Genomic DNA, 27,916 nt, shown 5'->3' on the forward strand with positions numbered 1-27,916 from the left:
ATGGCATAAAAGAAACAAGAAATTCTGGGAAGTGCTGGGCTGGAAAGGCATCACTATCTTCCCCCACACTTTGCCCACCAAGCCAGCCACTGGCCAATAATGTGTCTGTTTATTTTACCCAGAAGCAGATCTATTAGCCAGACATTCTAAAAACACAAATGTTTCATTGTGCTTGGAGTAACTCCAATATCTGGTGCCTTGCTGCAGAAAGATGCTGCAGGAATATAAAGTGAGCCATGTGGATGCTGAACCCACATATGAACTGCATCATCACAAAGTGTCATACCCAGAAGACCGACCCTTCAGAAAGGTGGAGTGTAAAGCCTCAGTAAGAAGGCTATGGAATGAGGGAGAAAGCCAAAGATAGGAGACTTCGGAAGGACCCACCTGATCAAACAAAGAGGGCAAATTTTAAGGCAACTCTTCCAAAGCTCTCAGGACCAAAAAGGCTTTTCATCCTCCTCTCCTGTTTAGACTTAATAAGAAAAACAAGACAATGCTGGATGGAAGATGTTCTGAAATGGGCTTGGCAAGTCACTACGCCCAACGCACGTTAAACATAACCCAATGCTGGACCAGAGTTTGGCTCTTCGAAGGCACTTTCTGCTGGATGGGAGAGATGGAGGTCCACAAAAGCCATAGCTCAGGGAGAACAAGGAAACAGGGGAGGGCCAGACAGGGCAAGTCAAACCTGGGAAACTAACAAGACATTAACTACAATAATAAAATGAAACAGCCAGAGGCCACCATGGTACTCTAGAAAGCTCAGAGAGACAGGCTGAGACCACTAAACTGTTCCAGATGAGAGGCAATCTCTCCACATCTCGAGAGGCTGATGAGATACCTGGGTCCTCGTTTCTTTGTAAGCCTCACCTCCCTCCTTTTGAGGGGTCTCTGCACAGACCCCAATAGCTACTGGGCTCCAAAATCCAGACTCATAGGGAACTCACTCTTCCTCCTCAAATAAAACTCTCTCTCCTCTCTCTCTCTCTCTCTCTCTCTCTCTCTCATCTGGCCGAATCACATAGCTAAAGTTGCTGGAACTTAAATCGTAAAACCACTATCAGAAGTTGTTTTGAAATGCTCACCACAAAAATCTGTGTCCTTTGCTTTAAATTAAAAAAAAAAAAAAAGGAAAGAAAGAAAAAACTTTCCATAAAGACAGGCGGTAAAGAGACAAAATCTAACTTGGGCAGAGGGTGTGTTCCTCTTTGTCACCCACCAGGGTCCTCGCGCCGCGCGTCGGTGAGCCGCAGGCACCCGGCAGCGCGGTGCCACTAGCCAGCGGCCACCTTCACGGCCCGCGATCTGCCTCCAGGGCCGAGATTGCGGCCCGAGGTCCGGAAGCGGCGTCTGGCGCTGTCACGGTGCTGGTAGGATGGGAGGAAAAGGGGGGAAGGGCGCCGCGGGATGGGGGAGGCAAGCGGGTACGCGCGCAGAGCCGGGCGGTCTGAGTCCGCGGAGGTGAGAAGGGTGCAAAGGGCGGCGCGGAGGCCCCCGAGCTCCTGCTATTGTTGCCGGGGCTGCCCCGGGCCCCGCGGGCGAGTCTCCCGCCTTAGTAGGGGAAGCCGGATCCCGCCCGCCTCCTCGGAGTAGGATCCCACGGGCCACTCTCCCACCTCTACCCGCACCCCCGGTGGGTCAGCTCCGGGCACCCGGACTCGCACAAGTTGCCGCCCGCCCGCCCCGCCGCGGTCATTGTTCCCCGCGCGCCTCCTACCTCCACGGCGCCAGCGGCTCCGGCTCAGGCTCCGGCTGCGGCTCAGCAGCTCCGAGCCCCGGGCTGCAGAGGGCGCGGCGGCTCCGGCTGCGCGTGCGGCAGCCGCGATCGGCTATTAATACCCGCGGGCGGCGGCTGCGCGGGCGCGCGAGCAGGGCTGGCGGTGGCCGGCCGAGGTCCGAGCCATCAAAGGTGGCGCGGGGCGGAGGGGAGGGCGGAGCAGGCGGGGCGGGTGGGGAGCGTGCTCAGGGTCGCCATGGCCGCCTCGACGCCGGGCCGATCGCTGCTCGAGCGGGCAGGAGCAGCGCGAAGCCAGCTGTGGCTGCGTTCTCGCCCCGCGCCCCAGCCGAGCGCCCGCAGCCCAGTGCTCGTGCGGGACGCGCCACCTCCGAAGCCGGCGAGCTGGAAGTGAAGGCGGCCGCGCCCCTCCCCGGGCCTGGGCCGGCCCCTCGGCGGGGGGAGCAGGGACGCCGCGCAACGCGAGCCGCAGGGACAGCGGGAGAGCTACAGCCCCCTCCAGTGTTCGGGCTCGCGACCTGCGCGTCGGCGCGCCCCGCCCAGCTCCGCCCTGGGGGCAGGTGCGCGAGGGGCCGTCTGCCCGGAGCGCTTCTCCCGGACCGGGGCGAGCCCACCTTAGTTTTGCGTCTTAATTGGTCCTACGGCCAGAGGCCGTATCACCGCGCTGCGCCGCCGAACCAAGCGCTGGAAGCGCTGGAGACTGCGCTGCGCCACCAAGGAAACGCCAGTCCCGCTGCTGTGGTTGAAAGCGATATAAGAGCCAAAGACAAGCGCACGGAAGTAACCAGGAGCAGCTGGAGGGCAATCGTGGCGTGGACTCTGCAGGTCTCTTGTTGAGGTCATGAAAGGGGGTGCTCTCCCCGTGTGCCCATCTAGGATTTTATAATATCGCTCGGGGAGCCGCGCTTCGCAGGGACCTACGAGCACCTCTCCGTCCCTCCGCACACCACTAGAGCGAGCTTCTGGCACCACCCTGGGTTGCGAGGGACTTAATCGCGGAGGGCCAAGGCCCAGCGTCCTCCACCCGGGTGAATCCCAAGACGATACCCGCACGCACACATTCGCCCCCCTGTGGGGGAAAAGCGTGGAATGGCTTAGAAGATGATTTGCAGATCCTTGTTCGCCTTCGGGGTTTCCGGAACTCGATAAAGGAGGCTGCAAGATTTAGGACCGAGGTGGCAGAACCTAAAGGGGGAATCTCTATCCCAACCTCCAGCTGGGAGCTGCTGCCTCACCATCTCTCTCCATCCCCCGCTTCCTGAGCCTTTATTCTCGCCTGCTCTTCCAGTCGCTTTAGACCTACTCTAGAGGAAAAGGTTGGGCGGCCGCAGGTTAGAAACGAAAGCTAGATCCCAAGGCTAGTGGGCATCTGACTGTGAAGAATGCTGCAGGCTCCGGAGCCCTGGTCGTTTTGCGACTTAGAGGAGTTCACTCACCTTCAGCCGGGAGGGCAGGTTTCATGGGAGGGCCACAACTGAACCCTCAGATGAACAGAGGTAGGGAAGGGGCCTCCTGAGGAAGGGCGGGCTGACGCAAGAATAGGGGGTATTAGAAGTGTGGAGTTATTTGTGGATACCTAGTGTGAGTGGTTTCTGGAGAGGAGCAGGGACATTTTGAGTATGAGGTACTGAACTCTTTTTTTTTTTTTTTTTAACGCCTACTTATTTGCTGAAGGTGGAAGTAAAGAGAGCTATATAGGCCTCAGGCATAGAAACAGCAGGTGGGTAGTTTGTGATTAAAGAGAAATCGTGGGTTCCAGGCTTGTCTCCATTCTAACTAGCTGTGTGGCTCTACAATAACTACAGATCAGAGGTTTTAGGCCAGTGAATCTTTAAGTGTGGTTCTCAGACCTGCAGCAGCAATACCTGGAAACTTTAAGAAACCAGACCTACCTTATCAGGTTTTCCAACCGTTGTGCATCAGAATCAGCTCTGGAGGGCCAGTTACAACTATCATGTCAGGTCTGAAATGGGACTTGATAATTAGCATTTCTAACAGGTTCTCAAATAGTACTGGGCCCACACTTTGAGAACTACCTATTATATTCGGGACTTGATAATTAGCATTTCTGACAGGTTCTCAAATAGTACTGGGCCCACACTTTGAGAACTACTTATTATATTTGGATCTCAAATTCACAGAATCACCTAAGATTTTTAAAAACCTCAGCGCCCAGACTTCACCCCACCAAATACATCAGAATTTCTTGGTTTGGGACCCAAGCATCAGTAATTTTAAAGTTCTACAGGTGAGTCCAATGCATAGCCAGGTTTGAGAACAATTGTAGACAGCACTTTTTAAACTTTAATATATATATATATGTATGTTACCTGGGATCTTGTTAAAATGCAGATTCTGATTTAGTAAGATTGAGACTATATTCTAACAAGCTCCCAGGTACTGTCTGTTTTGGTAGTCCAGGGACGTCACTAGAGTAGCAAGCAACGTACTGTGCCATACCTCACAACTAAAAACAAAAAATTATAGAACTCACAGAAAATTAGAAAAGCAACATTTACCTGGTCACCCTCCTTGGAAGACAAACATTTTCAATAGCTTCTTTCTTCTTTCTAATCTGTAATAAGATCTGTGTTGTTTTGCTCTTAGCATACCTATGATCATAACTGTATGTCCTCATTTAACATCATCCATAAGTGAAACAACATATAAATGAAACAACATATAAGGAAACCAATTTTACCAGACACTAACTGATATAAAGAAGAGTTAGTTCCTTGGGCACCTAAACGTTACATCAAAATGACATTGAATGAACTGATGTGATTCGAAGACTTACTGTATATAACATCCAATGCTGTTTTAATACTAATTACCAGCATTTCTGAGGGAAGTTGGCTTTTAAAGGAGGCAATCCAAGAGGGTTTACAGGCTGAGGGTAGGAGCCTGTGGAATGAAGGTTAACATAAGAGAAAGAGGAAGCTTGGGAGCTCCATCTGAGAGAGGCCAGAGAAGCTCTCAGCTTCCTTTCAGCTCTCATGAACATTCATTTTGTGCATTGTGCTTAATCTAATTGAAAGCACTTTTTCATTCCTCTACCTGAAGACAAGGATACCCCGCCTAGAAAATCTACAACCTGGACAATCAAACCCTGAATAATTGAGGTGTTTCATTGTCATTTTGTGTCACTTATGTCTGACTTTCAGATTATGAAAATTTATAATTACCTAGGTCCCCTATTTACTCCATTTTACAGATGAGGAAACTGAGGCCCGGAGAGGTTAAGTAACTTACTAAGGTCATATAGCTAATGAATGGTAGAGAAGAGCTTCAAACTTGGGTAATAAAGCTTCAGAGTCTATGCTGTTAACTATTATGCTGTGTTGTGGCTCTAGATTCATAAATCTAGGACAGCTAGAGAAAATTATTAAAAACATTTCTTTTAGGATAGAAAATAAGATAAAAAGTAAGAACTTTTGTTCCTTTTTTTTTTTTTACTTTCAAAAGGAGAAATTTACAAGGAAACCAGAGGAAGGTCATAGACTGCAATCATTTTGAATCTGGCCTGTGATCTTGCCTTTTGATTCTCAGAGAATGAAATGATACATAAGAGGAAAGTATATCATGGTTGATAGTTACTTGAAGCATTTTCATTGTTCAAAAATGCACTGAAAGTTGAATTAGAAATGTGTGTGTGTGTGTGTGTGTGTGTGTGTGTGTGTGTGTCTGTCTCCATAAGCAAGAAAACAAAGCCCTTTGGGCAATTGATCTCGTGTATTATGGACCATGTAAAAGCACTCTCATGCTTAGAAATCTATAGTATGAGTTTCATATGTTTGTTTGTTTATTTGTTTATTTTCATAATTATTTCCTTCTTTAAATTGAACCTAAAAATTTTAAGGCAAAAATAATGAAAAAGGTTCTTCTCCTCACACCGCCCCCACCCCCAACAATTGCTACTGAAGACTTATAAATCCAATGCATGCTGAAGGATCATCAAAGGATAAGTTAAAGAAGAAATGACCACTTGCTCCTTCCAGGATGAGGTGAGGGACAGATGGCTGGTCAACATGGACGCCTGCATCTCCAAGCTTTACTATTCCCTCAACATAGCTAAGGGCAATCAGTATGCTTAACCCCCAAGTTCCCACCAATTCTGTAGGGAATTTTTTTTTTTTTAATGAACTGGGTTTTAAGAGTTTCTTTTCCTCCTGCAATGCATCAAGGCTGCTTAAATGCAGCTCTTAATCCTTGAAAAGGAAGTGAATCCTAAATACAACCACTCCTTTTTCCTAAGCAGTGGGATGTTACTACAAGAAGAGCCCTGTTCTTTAGCTTATTAGTAAAGGGGTTGAAAGTGGATAAACATAGCAATAAACAAGTACTTGGTTCAATTATTCCTTTTTATCCTTTTCATTGATTGAGCATACCAGTGGAAAGAAATAAAGACATCATTTCTGAAATAATTTCTATCCTTTAACAAATTAAAATCCCTATTGTACATTCAAATATAACCTAAAGTGTGCAATGCCTAATCAGAAACTAAAAATTTCTGTTTTAACTCTGAATGAAAAATAACCAAGAGAAAAGGACTTAAATGACAGTAATCTCAAGTCAATTAGGTTTTTATAGTTGGAAGTTATGCAATACTGAAAAAAAAAAAATGAGATAAAATTTTCCTTTCCTAGAAATGCTTAAAAATAGAGTAGATCTGTATATTATCAGTGGTTCTTCAGGACTGCCCCATAAATCAAGATAGCAAAACTTTAAAAAATTGGCAAAAGATTTGAACAGACACTTCATAAAAAAAAGAAAAAAAAAAAGACATACGAATAGCCAATGATTAAAGAGCTTATTACCAGTCTAGGAAACACTTATTAAAGGCACAATGAGACACACTATACACCCATGAGAATTGTAAAAATTAAAAAGACCACCGCCATCAAAGTTTGATGAGAATACGGAGCAACTGTAACTCATACTGACGAAAGTGCAAAATGGTACAACCACTTTGGGAAAAATCTGGCAGTTTCTTATAAAGTTAAACATAGACTCACTGTAAAACCAAGAAATTCCACTCCTTTGTGTTTACCCAAGAAAAACAAAAACATATGTCCACGAAAAGACTTGTACAAAAATGTTCTTAGCAGCCTTATTTATAAAACTCCAGACACCTATCAACAGAATGGAAATATAGTAAGCTGTGGTATATTCATATACAACGAACAGCCTTACTTCAACAGTAAAAAGGAATGAACTATGGATACAAATGAATCTCAAAAGCATCCTGCTGAGTGAAAGATACTTTACACACACACAAAAACACATGTTGTACTTTTCTAATTTCATGATGTTTTATGATAGGCAAACCAAATACAATGAGAAAAACTCAGAATGTTTGAAATTTTATAATGATGAATTCTATTCCTCGGTATATATTCAAGAGAAATGAAAATATCTGTCCACACAAAAAGTTATATGTGAATGTTAATACAAGCATTATTCATAATAGCCAAAAAGTGGAAACAATCCAAATGTCTATTAGATGACAAATGGATAAACACAATGTGGTATACGTGGTATAATGGAATATTATTTAGCAATAAAAAGAAATGTACTGTTACAGGCTATAATATCAATGAAACTTGAACACATTGTGCTAAGTGAAAAGAGCTAGTCAAAAAAGACCACATATTATATGATTCCATTTGTATAAAAGGTCAAGAATAAGCAAATCTACAGAGACAGTGGATTAGAGGTTGCCTTGGACTACAGGAGTTGGAGGGAAATGGGGACTGACTGCTAATGGGCATGGGTTTCTTTTTGGGGTGCTGACAATGTTCTAAAATTGATTATGGTGACTTTGAAACTGTGAATATATTTTAAAAACCATTGAATTATATACTTTAAACAAATAAATTGTATGGTATATGAGTTATAATCAATAAAGCTCTTAAAAAATGAAATACTGAAAAAATTATTAGGGTCAGCCTTATTATCCCATGATTAATTGTCCTATGAACTATAGATCTCTTGCTCCAAATGAAAACATCCTTGTCATATTTTAATATAGATTTCTTAATAAGGAATTTCTAAATTCACAAAACATATGAACTTGGTATAAATCTTTGAGTCATCAAACTAATTATAACTGGAGGACTTTAATATTCTAGAAGATATTTTGTTGTTTTGTTTTAGAAGATATTCTTTTGGGGGGTATGTGTTTGTGTGTTTTAACAATTCCTAGTTACAAATCTCTCAGACAAGGCCTCAGAAAGGCCTGAACACTTCCCGCTGGTCACCCCAGCTACCTGTAAAGTCCCAAAGAGACAAAGAAACACAGCGCATGTGAAACAAAGGAGTTATTTATGTAGGCCACTGGTTCTCAAACCTGGGTGCATATTGCAATCACCTAAGGGGCTTTTAAAAAAAAACACACACACATTGATTCCTGGGTTGCCCATCTTCCTTCCCTTCCTGGAGATCCAGGTGTAATTGATCTGGGGTGTAACATGGGCATCAGGATTTTTTAAAGCTTCTTAGGAGATTCTAATATGCGGCAGGTTGAGAATCACTGACCTAGGATGATATCCTAAGCTGTGGAAGGGGTGGGTTGGAACAAAGGCTTAGCTCAACCTAAATCCAAATGGTAGGATCTCACCTCGCATCAGGGGGCCCCAAGATACAAGAACCCCCAGCAAATGTGTGTGCAGATAGAACAAGATGGCAGAGCACAACATCATCTGTTTTACATTAAAAAAGAATACGTTACACGATTCTAAACCAAACTCCATTAAAAAAGGTATTTCATGAAAAGTTTTCCTCTTATCCTGTCCCCCGTTGCTCAATTCTCATTTCACCTCCCGCCCCCAAAGAGGTCACCACTGCCAATAGTTTCTTCTTAATCTTTCTAGAAAATTCAAGCCAATCCAGATATTTGTTCTTTTTCCTCCCTCCTTTTTTTTTTTTTTTTTTTTAAGGTAGAACTTATTTTCTGGGACAGTTTTGGAAATAATTTCATATCAATAAAGAGCTTCCTCATTTTTCTATATCTGCATAATACTCTACTATATGGATGCACCAGAATTTATTTTAGAAGTTAATTATGGTGGGTATTTAAATTGTTTCCTATTTGCCTTTATAACCAATGTTCTCATAAATAACCCTGTCTATGCCATTTTTAATATTCATGAATATAACTGTAGAATAAATTCCTAGGGGCAGAATTTCTAGTTCAAAATGTTGTATATTTATAATTTTGATGGAGATTTTGAAATTACCCTTCATGGGGTTGTTGCAATTCACACGTAGACCAGCAACAGATGTAATTCCTGCTCCCCATTGCCTCGTCGCAGGGTGGATTGTCACACTTTCAGTATTTTTTTTTTGCCAGTCTGAAAGATTTATAAAAACAACTCAGCATATTTTGGTTTGCTTTTCTTTCTCCTTACTTGTGAACTTTTATGTCTTTTCCTATGTTTAAGATCCTTTCTTAGCTCCTCTCCTGTCATTGCTCACTCATAGCCTTTGTGCCTCAGCAGTGGCACAGAAGAGAAGATCTCCTTAGGGTAATGGTTTCACCTAATATCCACACGAGCCAATAATTTAGTAATTCCTTTGGGAAGAATAAGGAGGTGGGTGGACAGATGGACAAACGGGAAGATGAAAGTCCTCCATCCTTGACAAAAGGTGCTCACACTGTTTACGTACCCCAAGGTTCATTATACATCGTCATTCATTCACTTCCTATAATAGTAATTGAATGCTTCCTACTGTATACAAAGCATATCCTATGGAAGAAGATGGAAAAACAAATTAGGATGTACATCTCAAAATTGTATTATAATTGTAGAAGTCTTTCTACCAATATTCCTATGTCTCTTTTTTTATGGGTATTGATGTGCAATTATATAATCATTAACCATAATTAAACTACTATTTCACACTTTTCATGTTTTCCTTGCATTAAGCTACTCCAAACTGAAGTATTTGTCCAAAATTTGAAATTATGCTTATATATATGCAATCATCATATTTTTAGCATTTTCTACAACCTAAAAGTACATAATTTCTGATTTATACTTTACTATTTTCCCAAAGCCTTTTCTGACTTGAGAACTTTATGTGTGTTTATTCTCTTACTTAGTTTGGTTTCTTTTGGTATAAGTTAGAAGACCTAAGAGGGACTTTCTAATGGCATCTAGTCAATCCCACAGGCTCCTTGTTAGACAGAAGCTATCAATCATCTTTCTTATTTTAAAGCATTTCAGAGGGAACTTCTTTAATTTTCTCAATAATTCTCTCATTCCATTTTTTATGATCCAGTCATCTAAAGAACTTTTCCCCACCCATTGCCTCAAAATGATCTCATTTACCATCTTAATGTAATTTGATGCTAACAACTCCTAAATTTTTTTCAATTCTCACAAATTAGTCATCAAAAAATTTACTGTGATTAACTTGTGACTTTAATTTTTTCCCATGGAATTAACAGATTTTGATTTTTTTTTTCCTCATAGCAAAAACAACTGTTTGTTTCCAAATTCAGGCATGTAAAAATATTATTTAAATCTATTCCTATTCCAAATTTCATCCCACCAGGCAGCAAAAACTCAAGCTCATTGGGAGGCTTACCTCACTCCCTCCCCTGCATCCCTTGCAAGATAGTAGAGTCCCGGCAGCTCAGGTAGCATCAAGGTGTTGGGAAGACCCTCTGGGAACCATATTACTGTCTTAGGCTTCATGTCGGGTCAGTGCAGCGGCTCTGCTACTCCCATGCCTGGCTTAGGGGAGCGGCACTGCTGGCAAAGCTGTGGCCACAGGGACCACAGGTGAGGTAGGGTCTTTGCTGCCTGCAGGACCACAGATTCCTATTTCCTTTTTAGCTGGGAGGAAATCCCTTACTCTTGTCATGTTTCCTGCAGAGGAACTGCCGCTCTCTCCCCTGCTGCCACAGAACATTGAACATAATTAGGATTTCAGCTTTTGAAGATCTGAATATCTTCAAAAAAATTTCTACCATCCATTTATACCTCAAACACCTGAGAGCACGGTTCATGTCAGGATGTGTGCTAGGTGGCTCCAGGAGGAGCTTCCAGCACAGCCAGGAGCTGCACTGGCTGGTAGCGAACACGAGAATGTGAGGAAAATGCCACGAAGTTGGGACAGGGGACCCGAGAGGCAAGTCCACCCAGATGCACAGGGCTTTGGAAGCCTTCAAGGTACTCTAAGCTAAGACCTGAAAGGGTAGGAAACAGGTAGCGGATTCAGCAGGCAGTGGAAAAGATGATCCCAGCAGGACTTACTCCAAAATTGCTCTTCTCAATACTCTGCTCAGATATTTGTGAAATTAATTACACCTTGTAGTATCTCAAGCCTCACTGCCAAGTGTCTCTGAGAACATTTGAGTTTCAGGAGACCCCTCTTTTCTGTCCCAGTGAGGCTTTTCAGGCATTTTCTAATATAAAACAATAGTTTTATATTAATTATTCCCTACTTAATGTTCTTTAAATTGCCTTCTAACTGCATTTGATGGCATACCAGTTAAAGTTCATTCTTAGAGCCATCTCTTCTAAGACTACTTTGAATGAGAATTTTCATTTTTCCTTTTTATTATTTGCCTTACTCTTCTATTATCGAAACCTTAAAAATATTAGATCTATGCTGGAGGTGTAAAAAATAAAAAATAAGGGATTGTAAGCTGACAAGGACTTTGCAGTCTATGAGGTCAACCAAGGTTTGTCTCGCCTAAAAATATATATGTATATTAGATCTAAACTACATTGACTGATGGACATTAGAAAGATAGTGCTCATTTGGTTACTTATTTTGCCCATTTTATGTAAACTCTATTTTATGGTGTTTTTGTGATAGATACACGGAGTCTTTTCTGCTGTCCTAAATCACAAGGGTTGATTTTGGAATGATGCAATTTATTGCCAATTAGCCCACAAAGTTCTAAAATATAACCCAGGAGAGTATATCGTGGGGAGGAGCGACACACGCTCTCTTGGCAAAGTAAAGTCAGAGTATTTTCAGCGAAACTGGAATCAAAGTTGCATTAATACAAGGACTGTGAATCACTATAGCGGACCAGCTGGAGGCGGGAAGAGAGGAGAATCCGCAAGGAAAATTATCCCTTTTTCAAAAGAGACTACATTACATGATTCCAAATCACACTATGGGTTGATTTAGATGGGTTGGTTGTGGATGACAAGGAGGAAACTAGCCAAAGTCTGGCATGCAAGCACCCCAATTTCTTAATCTTTTCCACAATCCCCCATTCTCAGGAACTAGCTCACCTTTTCCCCTGACTAGGAAGGCCAAACGATCCTAGTCCTGAACCCACCCCTTTGTCGTTGGGGGTCTCTGTAATTGGGCCAAAGGGAAAGCCATTGATTGGTGTCAGACTCAAAAATGTGCAAGACACAGGATGACTTAAAGGGGCCTGGAATTTCATTATTTCCACTGAGTGGGTTGGCAGAACCCGGGTAGAGAGAGGTATATGAGAGATGGAAGAACTCAAAGGAGAGGGCTGATGGGAGTGAGGAAAAGGGGAAATTTTAGGGAACAAAAGTGTTCTACGAGGAGGCTCAGAAGAGGGACATGCAGGACTGTGTGTCAGGTGGCCTAGATAAGGAAACTCAGCCTCTTGTAGAATGGAGGTCGCTAGACCAAATGCCTGGTGTTCAATCTATCTGCATTCCTGAATTCCCATCTACAGTATAGCTTTGGATCAATCACCTGAACTGTGCAATAAGAAAATGACTTAAACTTTTCTAAGAATCTAATGAGTCCCTTTTAAAGAAAGGCAGGTCAGGTGGTCTCTAGACAGTGAGGAGAGTGTCTACCAGCTGATAAGGGCCTGGCTTAAGAAATGGTAAAGTCTATTTTATCAGCTTCCTATTGCTGCTGTAACAAATTACTACAAGCTAAGTGGCTCAAAACAATTTGTTATCTTACAGCTCTGGAGGTTGGAAGTCCTAAAATCAAAGCTAGAGATATCATGTTCTCTGATTTCAAAATATACTACAATGCTATAGTAATCAAAACAGTATGGTACTGGCATTTAAAAAAAGGCACACATAGACCAATGGAACAGAATCAAGAGCCCAGAAATAAACCCACCTATATATGGTCAACTAATCTTTGACAGGACACCAAGAATATACAATAAGAAAATGATACTATCTCTTCAACAAATGTTGGAAAAACTGGTTATTTACATGTAAAAAAATTAAATTGAACCCTTATACCACATGAAAAAATTAACTCAAAATTAATTAAAGACTTAAATGTAAGACTTGAAATCATAAAAATTCAAAAAGAAAACATAGAGGAAAAGTTCCTTAACCCTGATCTTGACAACAATTTTTTGGATATGACACCAAAAGTACAGGTAATAAAAGTAAAAAATAATAAATAGGACTACATTAAAAAGTTTCTGCAAATCAAAGAAAACAACAAAGTAAGAAGGCAACTTATAGGAGAAAATATTTGCAAACCATATATCTTATAAGAGGTTAATATCCAAAATATATAAGGAACTCATACAACTGAATAAAAAAATAATAATTAAAAATGGGCAAAGCACCTGAATAGAGATTTTTCTAAAGAAGATATACAAATGGCCATTGGGTGTGTGAAAATGTGCTCAAGTCACTTAATTATCAGGGAAAAGCAAATCAAAACCACAATGAGCTACTATCTCACATCTGGTAGAACAGCTATTATTAAAAAGACAAGAGTTAACTAGTGTTGGTGAGGATGAAGAGAAGAGGGAACCCTTGTGCACTGTTGGTGGGTATATAAATTGGTACAGGCACTTTGGAAAACTGTGGAAGTTGCCCCAAACAATTGAAATGAAAATTGCTTCCTCATTCCTCATTTTGGGAGGATGAAATAAAACCCGATAGTTAAAGCACTTATGCAAATGAAATATCCTTCTTTAAAAAAAAAAAAAAAAAAAAAAAAAAGGAAAAACAAAACCCAAGCATGTAGAAGAATATCCTGCTGGGAAGTGATGGCTGACCTGGTCAGTCATCTCTGTCTCCCTAACTTTCCCTTTCCCTTGGAGTTTTCTCACTTCATTGACTGGTCTGCTTTGCTCTGGCCATGAAAGGCACCCGAATGGCACAAGGCCTCTTGCCCTTCCTTCTCTGTTGAACATAACTAGTGGACCTCTATTGGATTATTTGAACATCAGACCCTCCCTGCTAAATCATCCCACCAAGGAACCATCTGATGTGGCCCAAAATGGGCAGCTAATCCAAGATGGACTGTGTATCCTTTCCCTGAGAATTTGGAACAGAGATGAAGAAAACTATTTTGTCTCTCTCTGTAGCTCTATTGCTGTATTTTAAAACTTGGAAATTGTTGACAATTGTTTTCTACCATATGAACCAGGAAACAGAAACAGTTAGTTTGCAGAACGAAGAGTGACACCCGATGTTCATAGCAGCATTATTCACAGTGGCCAAGACCTAGAAACAACTGAAGTACCCTTTGATAGATTACTGGGTAAAGAAGATGTGGTAAATATACGCAATAGAATATTACTCGACCATAAGAAAAGATGAAACCCTGTCATTTGCAACAACATGGATGAAGCTTGAGATTATTATGCTAAATGTAATGTTAGTCAGAAAAAGTGGAGAACCATATGATTTCACTCATATGTAGTCTTTAAAAACTGAAAGCAACAAACATAACAAACAAACAGAGACTCATGGACATAGACAGTAATCAAATAAGGTTACGTTCAAGATACCAGGAGTTAGGACTACGATATATCTTCTTGGGGGACACAATTCAACCTAAAGCAGTAGGAGTCCTTGGATCCTCTGCTGCGCACAGGCCCTGGTTCCATCTCTAAGGCCCTGCTGTACCTGGTCTTCGCATTCCTTGCAATACAGTACCCCTGTAATAAAGTGCTGGGGTAGTCTAGTCAGAGCTGGTTTGTGCTTCTTCTTGTCAAGAGAGTCCTAACTGATGCTCTGGGCATGGTCTAACCCCCTGTTATTGTTTCCTCTTTTCACATCTGTAGCTTTAATTTTTTTTTTTTTCACTAAATGCCAAAGGGATAGAGAGGAGACAAATACGAAAATAATGCAACTAACAAAAATGCAGATTTCTGACCTGATAGCTGTCTGCTTGTAGCACGTTTATGTACCTGACATCAAAAGACAGCATTTTCCAAACTATATTATGCAAAATGGTGTTTCCTGAAAAAATTCATACCAAAGGTAGTTATGCTTTAAATTTTATTTGTATTAAACATTACGAATGAGGAACCTGCGACCTTGGCAGGTTATTGACTTGCCCAAGGGCCCATGACCACAACCAGCAAACCTGAGACTGGAAGCACGTTCCCTTCACCACACCTTATGGTTAAATTCTGACAATTATATTCAATGTTAAGACAGACTACTAACGCATTGTTTGAAAATATCTATTGATGAAATTGTCTGATTTTTTTCAACTGTCTACATAGGAAGCCTCCTATGTACCAGACACTAAACTAAATGTTCCAGAGACAAGAGACCAACACCAGTATCTGACAAAGCACATAAGTTTCAAATCATTATTCTCTTTACAGAAGCAGAAAGTAAACTGTAGTTCAATCAAGTCCCACACAGCAATGTGTACACCAGAAACCAGGGAGACCCTTACTCTCTAATTCCGTATTTCTAAGTGTTTTTAACCAGACTGTATTTCCATTGTACATGCAAATTTCATTTTTGTTCTAGTCTCTGTTTCTGAAATAAACATTTTTGTTAAAAAAAAAAATATTATATAACAAATGGCATGAAAAAGAAATAAACGGGGACTGTTTTCCATTAAAAAAGACTTCAGAGACAGAACAAAAGAACATGTGGTGAATTTGTATAGATTCTGATTCCAGCAAAACAAATGTAAAAAGACTTTTTGAGACAACCAGGGAATTTTTATTATGGTCTAAGTATTATGATACCAAGAATTATTGTTAATTTTGTTAAGTGTGATAAATGGTCTTGTGGTTATGTAAGAAAATGTCCATAATTTTTAGAGACACATCATAAAGAATGTAGGAGTAAAATGACATTAAATCTGAAATATGCTTTAAAATATTACAGTAAAGGGGAAAAAGAGGAAGCAAATGTGACAAAATCTTGATCATAACCTAATCTAGGTTTTGCTTTATCAGAATTTATTCTGCTATTCTTTATACTTTTGTTTGAAATTTTTCATGGTAAATTTAGAAAATGCATGTAAGTAAAATATCTATAGTAGTTATCACATGATAATTTTATCGTGTGATAATAACAAACTCAAACATACTGTTTGCATTAAACAATTTTTCAAGTGACTTCCTGATGCTCTTGGGCATGGCAGAGATTTTTTTAAATTAATTAATTAATTAATTTTATGTTGACATTGGTTAACAAAATCCCATGTTTCATCTGTACGTTTTAATAGTAAGGCATAGAAATATTTACGCTGTGTGTCCACCTCCCATAGTTAGATTTCTTTCTTTTCTTTTTTAGGTGAGGCAACCCTTGGTTGACCTCACAGATTGCAAGGGCCTTGTCAGCTTACAATCCCTTGTTTATTTGTTTGTTTGTTTATTATGCCTACAGCACCTGGTCTTCCTAGGTGGTCTTCCATCCAAGTACTAATGATGGCCCGACCCTGCTTAGCTTCCAAGATCAGCCAGGATCGGGCTTGTTCAGGGTGGCATGGCCGTAGACCATTAGGTTTCTTTCTGTCACCTCATATTTGACCCCCTTTATCCCATCTACTTCCACACTCTCTCCTTCCCCCTATGCTCTGGTAAGCACCAGTCTATAGTCCATGTCCATGAGTCTCTGTTTGTTTGTCCTGCTCATTTGTTGCTTTTAGGTTTATAACCCACATATAAGTGAAATCATGTGATTTTCAACTTTTTCTATCTGGGGTTATTTTGGCAATGAATTTTTTAATTCAAGAAAATCTTTAAAGAAACCTCTAGACATCATGTCATTTCATCCAGGCATCTTCTGGGAAGATCTGCTCAAATCAGAAACGAAATGAGAAATCGCTGCTTTATGGAAGTTTCATTCTGGTGCAGACAGTTGGGGATGGACAATAAGTCAAGAAACTAATAAACACAAACATACTAGGTGGTGGTGGTACGTGCTAACAAGAAAAATAAAGCAGGGTGAGAGAACAAAGAATGGAGGGGTGGGGTGCGGTGTCACATGGGGGTGCTCGAAAAGTGTTTTCCTGATGGGCCGATATTAGAGCAGAGACCTGGACAAGGCAAGGAAGCAGACACCTTGGTGGTGTCGGGGAGAGCGCGACAGACAGCGGGGATGGCGTGTGTCCCTGGCTTTGGAGAGAGCAGAGGGGACGGCATGAAGGCGGAGAGGTCAGAGAGGCGCCGGGACCAGATGATGTAGGCCGGTGTCAGGGGCCCCCTAGACCACTCCCAGGTTCAGGGATTTGTCGGAGGACTCACAGACTCAGGATACAGTCGTACTCATGGATAGAGAAAGGATCCAAAGCAAAATCAGCAAAGACAAAAGACACACATGGCAAAGTCAGAGAAACTGGGCACAAGCTTCCAGAGTTCTCTCCCAGCAGAGTCACACAGGACACACTTAATTCCCTGAGCAACATGTTGTGACCACATGTGTGAACTGTTGTCTACCAGAGAAGCTTGTAACAGACTCAGTGCCCAGGGTTTTTATTGGCTGACCACACAGTTCTCTCTGCCTTGTACGTACCCAAATTCCAGACTCCAGAAGAAAAGCAGATATTTAGTATAAACCAGGCAGTTTGTACAAACAATTTAGGCGTAGTGAGCCAGTCTTACCAGTTAATGGTGGGAGCCTGCCCCAAACTGAAGATCCCAGGGGCTAACCTTGCCAACAGGCCTCTCTCAGTGGAGCGGGCAGGCATGCTGTGCTAACTGCTCTTTATAAGAGCCTTGCAGGTGGCGATAAGGATTTCGGAATGCGGGAAAAAGACGAAAATGGAGGATCATAGAAACATGAGGAGGGGACAGAGACCCATGAGAATGTTAATGCCGTTCCCGGGGCATAGGCTGGGACCCTCCACACCCCTGGAACAGAGTCTGCTTCAGCGAAGCACGTAAATGAGCGTGTTGCTTTGGAAAGCAAGATGTTCCTACAGCCAGGTGTGCCGTGCCCTAGGAGGTTCCTGAGTCCTCAGGATCCTGCTGGATGGGGAGCTTCTGAGAGATTCCCATAGGCCAGTGGACATCCAGGGCAGAACCAAAGAAGGCAGCCGCATGCCAGGGGCTAGTGCCAGGTGCCGGCATGTCATCCCAGAAGGCAGGATGGTCCAGTCACATTTTAGTGGCTACTGATCTAGGGATTAGAAAATACTAGATACTTTACAGCAGAGAACAACACACATCCAGAGGACAGGGTATAATTCTTGGGTCCTTTCTCATACTGCAACCACAAGGTCAGGTAAACTACCTGCTATGGACTAAGTTGTGTCCCCTCCTCAGATTCATATGTTAAAATCTTATCTCCAAATGTGATGGTATTTGGAGATGGGGCCTTTGGGAGATATTTAGATTTAGATGAGGTCATGGGGGTGAGGACTTCATGACAAGATTACTGCCCTGTAAGAAGAGACAACAAAGAGCTTTCTGTCCAACCCCATCACCCGCCGTGTGAGGACATAGCAGGAAGATGGCTGTCTATAAGCCAGGAAGAGAGCCCTCCCCATCCAGCTTCTGTGGAAGGCAAAGCCCTCTCTGAGAACAATCTCAGCTTGAGCAAAACCCCAGCCCCCACACAAAAGATTAGGGTTCTATCTTTTCACAACTTAGGGGGCCTATTTCTCACATCTCAAACCCAGCTGGTTTCATACAGAAGGAAGTTGCCCACCTGTGGCAACCAGAATTTTTTCTTTCACAACTCAACACTGTTCTTGGCACACAGTAGCTGCTAATTAAATGCCCATTTTCTCCCCCTTAATTCCATATGAGATAATATTTAGACTGTCCTGGGTATACTTATCTATGCTCTGGTCTCTCTAGTTTGTCGATATTTTTCTTGAAATGTGTGGCATCCAAAATCCAATATAATGTATGCTGTGTTTACTAACAAAATCAGAAAAACTATTATTTCTGATATCGACGACTAGATGCCTATTCAATTAAAGATGCAGTTGGGTTTTATTTTACCTCTGCATTTGTTTACTCAGCAAATATATGTTGAGCACCTACTATGTGCCAGAGACTGTTCTAGATGCTAGGGATTCAGAAGTGAACAAGAGCTTAAATTTTAGTAGAGGGGGAGACAAGTGTTATACAAGCAAACAGAAGTTCCTCAGATCATTTCACGTGATCCACATGGTCTTCCAATAATCATGTAATTTTTTAAATGTCTGTGAGAAATTCTTGCTAAACATATTAGTCTGCATGCTCTGGAATTGCACCTTCTCTTCTTTTTGAAAAAAGTGGGACTCCCTTGGCTGTAACCAAGATTTGTCACTGGGTTGCTCCATAAAATCTCATTCTACTGATAACATATATAGGAATTTGGGAGTGTAGCATGGTAATGACACTCATTCAGAGCAAAGATGTAATTACTGGTGAGTCATGACATAATATTCTCAACATGTTAAAATTAGTGGATTCTGGGCACTCCTTACTATCAAAAGCATGACTACTATCCATAGTTCAGAGAATCTGAAAGAAAAAATAAAACTGAGAAATATAAAATTAGAAGCAAAACTGTTTTTCAAAGGTTATCTGTACTTTTTTCAGCCTCTACTCCCACTTCAAATACAGCGGAATGTTTTAACATTCCCCATGAATGTTTCTCAAATTAGAATATGGAAAGTGTTAAACCAATGCAGGTTTTTATTGAAGCAATGAATGCTGCTTTTAAAATCAAATTGGTCTCTAAAAGGACTTGGAAACTAATTTTTTTTTTTTAATTTAAAGGATAGAAACTAGCTACTTTACTTCAGTTAAAAAGTAATTATTATACTCTGCCTATTCCATGCTTTTATGCAGTTTTTTTTTCCTCAGCAAAGCAAAGAAACATTAAAAAGTATCTCAAAGTAAGAACTTTTGTATTCTTTTCATTAAAAATTTTTTTTCCAAGTTTGGCTGCTCTTGAAAATTAACAGCATTTTAAGATTTAGCCCTCAGGAAAAAAGTTTAAAACTCTTTTCCTGATCCAAAACATGTGCTTTTTTCCTTTTTATTCCAAAATGTGGGACCAACAGACTTTGGGAGTGGGCTCCAAGTCCTGCAAAGGAAGCCAGAGGACTCAGAGGTGTGGTTTCAGGGACAAATAATTCAGTTAGGAGCCCTGCAGCTTGGCTAAAGGAGAAAGAGCACAGACAAAGGCTAACTAGGCCAACAGCATGAGGAACACAAGAAAGAAAAAAAAATCAACCCCTAAAATATAAATGCTGACCTAATTTCAAGGCAGGTTGATAGTAACAATGTTGTATAACACCCAGGGAAAACAATATCTATATTCAAGTAAGCCATAATGAAAACGGGGAATGTTAAGACCTAGGGAGAAAATATTAAATATTTAAGGACCAGATGATATTTACATGTGGATTGATTCTGCTTCATGAAATGTATATTTAATTGCTTTTAAAGGTTGGTGCGATTTGAATCAATACACGTTTTTGTTCCAAGAGACTTAGGAGAATTGAAAAATGAATATGAAGGCTTTGGCTGCTTCAAGCGCTTTGTTGATATCGGGAAGGTTAACTAGCAATGAAGCAAACGAAGCATCAGGGCTGGGAGGGCTCTGAACAGGGAAGTCACATGGAACCATCATTAGAGGCTGTCACTTCTTGAGGAAGAACAGCAGAGCACTTATTTATTTATTTGTTTGTTTGTTTGTTTGCTTGTTCATTTTTTCATCCATTCATCATTCATTTGTCCATTTATTATGAAAAATTTTGGATATTCACAAAAATAGAGAAAATAATCTAATGAACTTCAATGGCTGACTTCAATATTTACTAACTCTGGGCCAGTCTTGTTTCATGTGTGATCCCCACACAGCCTGCTCCCCAGATATACACAATCAGTTGTTATTTTCCTGCATTCTAGATCTATCGGTCCATCTGTAAATATTTCAGAGTATATGTGTGTGTGTGTGTGTGTGTGTGTATGACTGTTTTTAGATATGATCACAATACCATTATTTTCACTAAAATATTAATATAAAATTTGCCCAGTTGTCTCATAAATCTTTTTAATGTATAGGTTCTTCTCCTGGTTTTTTTCTTTCTTTCAAATGTTTTGTCATTGAAGAAATCAGGTCAATTGCCTTATTCAGTTTCCCACATGCTGGATCTGCTGATGACATCCTTGTGGTTCTGTGTCCCTCTGACCCCAGTACTTCCTGTAACTGGTAGTTAGATTTAAAGACCTGATCGGATTCAGTTCAATTTTTCTTTTTTCTTTTTTGGCAAGCATACTTTATAAGCAAATGTTGTAAACTTCCAACAGGAGGCAGATAATATCTGGTTGTCTTTTTTTTATGCAGTTTATGCTCATTGATGATCCTTGCCTAAAATCTTCATTTCATTTGCGAACATTTGGACACCGATTGAACAGTCTTCAATATGGTAATTATATCATGGTTATATGTTCAAAAAAAGAGTTTTTATCTTTTACAGAAATATACTGAATCATTTACAGATATTCTATTATTACTTCTTCATTTATAGAAGCTGAGACTGAAACACTTCTAGAAACAAACATGTAGAGGAATACAGTTCATATTAGAAAGGCAAACCAGACGACTCATTCTTTCCTCTTATTTACTAATTTTTAAAACAAGAAGTTGGTTTTATAGGAATCCTAGGATTACTGGGTTGTATTGTTAAATAGTTGCAATATGAAATCATGAATTTTAACACGTTTGATGTGGAACTTTAACATGTTTGGTGTGTCCAAAAATTTTAGGACACTGTACCCAGATTTATACAGCTATAACAGTAACTTTCTTATTATAATCATTTTTCAATGAAGCAACAGTGAAAAATAGCAGGATAGCAGGAGAAAAGATAGGAAAAGTTTTAAACCATGGCATGATGAGGTAACGCATGAGGGAAAAGCAAGCAAGGAAATTCGAAATAAGAAAATCTAATGTTCAATTTCCCAAGGACTTTCTGTGGGTGGCTTCCAGAAGCCTGACTTGGAGCATGAGAAAATGTGAAGCTTGACCCCAGTTAATCCAGGCTCCATCTGTTTGGGGCTGTACTGAGTCTTCTCACATCAATAGCCATTTCCTTTCCTTTATTCAAGTGGTTACATGGAAAAAGAGGACTAAGCCCCACTGTACCCATGTTTCTCTATTAAAATCAGGGTGCAGGTGCCTGAATAGGAAATGAGTTGTATTCCTATCTTGCCACCCAACATCTAATAAGCATGAATAATAACACGATGGCGAATATTCTTTGCCAATTCTTCTATCACCTTGTAATTTAAAAGCTGATATAACTCATCTGAGGTAATTCATTAGCATTCTGTTTAACAGGTACGCAGAGGGGCTCAGCTTCACCATCCCCCCACCCCAGCCTCCCCAGACAACAGCGAGAGGGGAGACAGACTCCAGCAGTGGAAATCACTGGCCTTGCCACCCTGTACGCAGCTCTCAAAACCCTGCGGCTCAGAGACCTTAATAAAAAAACACCCCTAAGGTTGCTGCAGAGAGATGAGCAGACCCTTAGTAAAGGGAGACTTAATTAGTCCTGACAACTCATTAGCAAATGAATGCATTAATAATTCATAGGCAGCCAGTCTCCCCACTCCACCTCCTGGGAGATAGGCTTCCTGTGTCTTTAACTTCTTGGGGGAGCCCCCAGCCAAGCAGTTAATAGGGAGAGCCAGGCAGTAGCCCTGAGCGTGGCCACAGGAAAGCTGCAAAGGTCTATATTTTTATATATAGACCTTTACCATTTTCAAAGTGCATTACCTCATTTGAGCCCAAAAACATTTCCTTAAGGCATGAATGAAGTAGTCCTTTTTCAGACCTATTTGTTCAACAAAATATTTATTGTACATAGGGGCCAAATTTCAGATGACCCAGATATCAGATAGCCGTGCCCTGGGGTTTAGATGTTTTCCCTTACAGTTCCTGGTTATACAAGTCTGAGCTATGCAAATAATCAAATATTGTGGCTAAGTTTATTGATATTTATGAAATAAATTGATTAAAAATAATGTGCACATACCCATGTTCATAGCACTACTAGTCACATTAGCCAAGAGAGGGAAGTAACCCAAGTGTCCATTGACAGGTGAATGAGTGAACAAAATGTGGTATCTACATACAATAGAGTATTATTCAACCTTGAAAAGGGAAGCAATCCTGTCACATGCTTGAGGACATTACGCTAAGTGAAGTCAGCCAGTCACTAAAAGACAATATTGTATGATTCCTATTATATCATGTATGTAAAGTAGTCAAACTTATAGAGACAGAAAGTAGAGGGTGGCGGCCAGGAGCTGGTGGGAGAGGAAAATGGAGTTATTATCTAACAGGTATAGAGTTTCAGTTTGGTAGGATAAAAAATTCTGGAGGTTGGTTGTTCAACAATGTGAATATACTTTAAGTGTACTGAACTATACACTTAAAATGGATAAGACAGTAAATTTCATGCCATGAGCATTTGACAATTAAAAGAATAATAATGTGCCCAAATAATACAACTGAGAGAGACAGAGATATCTAAATTATCATACTTTGAATGATCCCAGTTAGCTGGAGTAAAAAATGTTTTAACTAATCTATCATATCTATTATCATTTATTATCAACTTTCCTACTGGGTCTTGAGACAAGATGGCACTTACTGAGCGATCACCACGTATGTGCCAGACACTGTTCTAATGCATTAGCATATAAACCATGCAGCAGCCCTCAGAGGCAGCCACCAGTGTGATCGACAGTTTATAGAGGCGCAAAGCAGATAAGCAGCCTGCCTAAACCACATGGCTGGGGAGGGCGGATCTGAACCCAACTGTGTCTGGCTCCAGACCCCAGGCCCTTAACCAATATGCATACGGCTTCTCTTGAGATTAAAATATCTCTTGCCTTAACATATTAGCTAATGATACTACTGCATGTATACAATGTAGAAAACAAATGAACATATATTGGTGTACATGTCCCCCAAACTTTTGCTGATTAAGATTGGTAAAATCTTAATAACTGTTAAATCTGGGGGATTGGGCTAGCTATATAGTTTACAGGGCCTAGTACAAAATAAAAATGCAGATCCCCTTGTTAAGAAAGTATTAAGAATTTCAATATGGTGATATCGATAGAGCCTTAAACAAAGCGTGGGGTCCTTCTAGTCTAGAGCCCTGTGCACACAGCTCAAATGCCCATCAAGCTGGCCCTTCTGGGATGTGAATACATAGGGATCCATTCTACTGTTATCTCTACCTTGGTATAGTTTTGAAATTTTCAATAGTAAAATGTTTTTTAAAGTTTGTTGGTTGACTAGATTTTCCTTTGTAAGCAATGGTATATCATGATGGTTCTCAAAGTATAATCCCTAGACTAGCATTATCGGCATCACCAGAGAACTTGTTAAAAATGCATGTTTTAGTGAATCAGAGACTCTGAGGATAGGGTCCAGCAGTCTGTTTTATCAAGTCCTTTAGGGGATTCTGCAGCTTAAGAACCACTGTTACCTATGTCGCCTAAGACATCACACACATTTAGTTATAAGCAGAACCAGGACTCAAGCTCCAAGGTCAGGCTGAGTTCACTCTCTTTCCATGACACAAGACAGAAGGTGGAGCCAGAGAAGTAATTTCTCAGCAAACATCTATAGAGTGTGTACTGCCCTGGTGCAGAACCCTCACTGAATAGGAACACCAGAGCCCTACAGCCCCTGGAGATCACTCTGCATGTACATCTGCTGGAAGACACAACCAGTTAGCACATTTCCTAAAGACCTCACCTAATTACAACTTAGCAGATATGCTGATGGTCTAAGGACAGCTGAGCCATTCAACACAACATTAACGTTTACTAAAATCAATTGGATTGGATTGAGTCCCCCTAAAAAGATGTGTTGAAGCCCGAACACCAGGCACTTGTGAATGTGACCTTATTTGGGAATAGGGTCTTTGCAGATGTGATCAAGTTGAGGTCATACTGGAATAGCCTAGGTGGTACTCCAATATAACTGCTGTCTTTTAAGAGGAAGAGAGAGACACAAAATTTTTATGGACTGAACTGTGTTCCCTGCAAATTCATGTACCGAAGCCCTAACTCCCATTGTGACTGCATTTGGAGATGGGGTCTTTCAGGAGATAATAGGTTAAATGAGGTTGGAGGGTGGGCACTATTCTAACAAGGCTGTTATATTTAAAAGAAGAATGAGAGACACCAGAGATGACCTCTCTTTAGGTGCAAATAGAGAAAAGGCCATGTGAGGGTACAGCCAGAAGGAGTCACCTATAAACCAGGAAGAGAGGTCTCACCAGAAACCAATCATAATGGCACCTCGAGCTTGGACTTCTAGCTTCTGGAACTGTGAGAAAATATATTTCTGTCGTTTAAGTCCCCCAGTCTGTGGTCGTCATTATGTCTGCCCTAGCTGACTAATATAGATATGCAAAGGGAAAATGCCATGTGAAGGTGAAGGCAGAGAAGCCCACAGTCCATAGGACTAAATTCTTCAGAGTTAGAGCCAAGCTAAAAAAAGGTGCTAAATTAAATATGTTCTCTCTTCCTACTCTGACAAATAATTCCTTCATAATAATCCAAAGGCCAGGTCCTAATCAAGACTTCTTGGATATGGAATACTCCGGGAGCTTGTTAAGAGTAAATTATTTCTCTGGAGAATCTAAGAATGACAATGGATAACAAGCAACAATAAGAACCAGAGACCAAGTGTGGCATTATTTTGCTGCTTTTCCCTCTATAGAAATAAACACTGCACAATTTTCCCTGAAGTAAAGCACAGAAAAATCTCAAGTTTTCAATCAACAAGGGACTCAAGGCCTGTTTTTCAATGGTTTAACTATTCCTCTGGGTCAGATTCCCACTTTAGAAACAGTAATTAGATTATGGTGATACATTAAAACTAGCTTTCTTCAATAACATTTTTATTTTATAAGTTTTAATAGAATTCAAATGTTTATTGCTACCTATTTCTGTAATCTAGTTCATTTACATGAAATTTACATGAAAATGTGAGTAGGCTAGTCAGCAGGTAGGGGTCTTTTAAGACATTCAGTGTTTGGGGAAGAATTTAACCAATATTCATATTAGAATCACTTTCTGTTCAACATATACTTATGTAATGAAGTGGAAGGCAGAGAAGCAAGCTAGTATTTCCTTTTACTTTGAACTAAAATGTCCCTCTCACCTTCTAAATGTTACATAAAATCTTACATAATGATTCTGAAATGCAGAATAATGAAAGAACAAACTCCCCTCCCTCCTCAAAGGATTAACATTAGAAATTTGGAAGATGTCATAGATGTTGATTTAATATTACTTTGACTATGATGAGCTTGATAATTCTTATGAATGTTCCCTATATTAATATTAATGAACTTAATTTGTGGCTTGCAGGTTTGCATGAGTCATAGCCTGGCTGAACGCTGCCACTGCTTCAGGACTGCCCATGTAACTCAATAGAAACTTAATGGTAAACAGCTGTCCTTTAAAAAAAATGTAATGTCATTTAGAGTGGATAACTTAATTAGCACTGTTTAACTTTTTCCTTTTGTTTTGCTTTTTTAGCATGTGTCCTGGAGAGTGACAGCTTTATGAACTAGAAAGAAGAAAGAGAAATGCAATCCAATGATTATAAACTGCCCTTATTTTTAGAAAAGAAGTAATTTCTTGTAAAGGTTAAGCAAGGCTGCTTAAGACCTCGTGATACAATATTGAAAGATGAAAGTCCAAGTAACAATTTCCCCATCCATTTTTATGATTTACAGGAACAGTCCTTTTGTAAGAAGACATTGGGTGTTTTTTAATTGAGAGACAGGTGAAATAATTGCTATATTTTGAAATAAGCTCAGGGAGAGACAGAAATTTGACTGGACATTGCATATCATCTTTGTAATTTGTTGGAATCCAGAATCTCAAATCTGATACTCATTTTATATACTTTAAAGCATAACCTTGTCATGTCCCATGATTAGTCAGACTAGTGCTAACCAATTTCAGAAGAGACTAATAATATATAAACCAGAATGCCAATTTACTAATTTCTGATGACAAATGGATTGATTTATCTCCATTGCTTTCCTCATGCCTAAGAAAACTTAGTCATCCAACCTGGGTACTCATCTCCAGGCACTGAGATTCCTGGAAAGCCAAATGGGTAAACAGAAGGTTGCTTGGTAAGCAGAGTTAGAGCAAAAAGCAGCAGATATTTTTGAGAACAACTTCATTCATATTATGGTGAGACCCAGAGCTGATGTCTCCTGATCAGATTGCTATTGTCCTCCAGAAAAAAATATTTTGTGGTTTTAAAATTCCTTTCCATCTTTTATCAAGGTTCACTGTCATGATCAGAATGGATTCATATTTATATGCTCTTTTTTCTTTTTGTGTTTAAGCATGCTTAATAATTTTTAATAGCCCTTAAAAATCGTACCTCCATATAGCAATTCGGACAGTTCAAAAGGATATGGAGTGAGGGAAAGTATAATGACTAAAGAATTACCATATGATCTGGCAATGCCACGTATGGGGCTACATCCACAGAATTGAAAACGGGGTTTTGAAGAGATACTTATACACCCATGTTCATAGCAGCATTACTCACAATAGCCAAAATGTGGAAGCAGCTCAGGTATTCATTGATGGATGAATGGATAAATGAAATGTGATATATCCATACAATGGAATACTATTCAACTTTAAAAAGGAAGGAAATTCTGACACTTACAACAACATGGATGAACCTTGAGGCCATTATGCTAAGTGAAATAAACTAGAAAAAAAAAAAGGACAAATACTCTATGATTCCATTTATATGAGGTACCTAGGGTACTCAAATCCATAGAGACAGAAAGAAGAATGGTGTTGCCAGGGAATGGGGGTTGAGGAAATAGGGAGGTAGTATGTAATGTGCATGGAGTTTCACATGGAAAGACAAAAACAGTTCTGGTGATGGACGATGGCAATGGTGAATGTACTGAATGCCACTGAACTAACTGTACACTGAAATAGTTAAAATGTTAAATTTTTAAATATAT

General features: G+C 40.3%; 1 protein-coding gene, 1 long non-coding RNA gene and 1 pseudogene across 4 annotated transcripts in view; 1 reads left to right on the plus strand and 2 right to left on the minus strand.

Annotated features, from left to right (window-relative positions):
- FARP1 (FERM, ARH/RhoGEF and pleckstrin domain protein 1) overlaps window positions 1–2,018 on the minus strand; it is a 265,054-nt gene extending 263,036 nt beyond the window's left edge. The window contains exon 1 of the mRNA XM_016123131.2: window positions 1,721–2,018. The gene's annotated coding sequence lies outside the window, so the exon portion shown is untranslated. The remainder of the gene's footprint in view (window positions 1–1,720) is intronic.
- On the plus strand, window positions 1,189–27,528 carry LOC118609382. 3 transcript variants are annotated; one of them, XR_004953382.1, is made up of 4 exons: window positions 1,189–1,373; window positions 21,220–21,301; window positions 26,277–26,352; window positions 26,448–27,528. It is a non-coding gene; the product is annotated as an uncharacterized LOC118609382 (long non-coding RNA). The 3 variants fall into 3 exon arrangements; XR_004953383.1 differs by lacking the exon at window positions 1,189–1,373 and adding an exon at window positions 2,216–3,986; XR_004953384.1 differs by lacking the exon at window positions 1,189–1,373 and adding an exon at window positions 2,216–3,458.
- Window positions 16,306–16,425, minus strand: LOC118609744 (annotated as a pseudogene).
- Window positions 27,529–27,916: the final 388 nt, after the last annotated feature.

The sequence above is a fragment of the Rousettus aegyptiacus genome, unplaced genomic scaffold (assembly GCF_014176215.1).
Source record: "Rousettus aegyptiacus isolate mRouAeg1 unplaced genomic scaffold, mRouAeg1.p scaffold_m13_p_11, whole genome shotgun sequence".
NCBI lineage: Eukaryota > Metazoa > Chordata > Mammalia > Chiroptera > Pteropodidae > Rousettus > Rousettus aegyptiacus.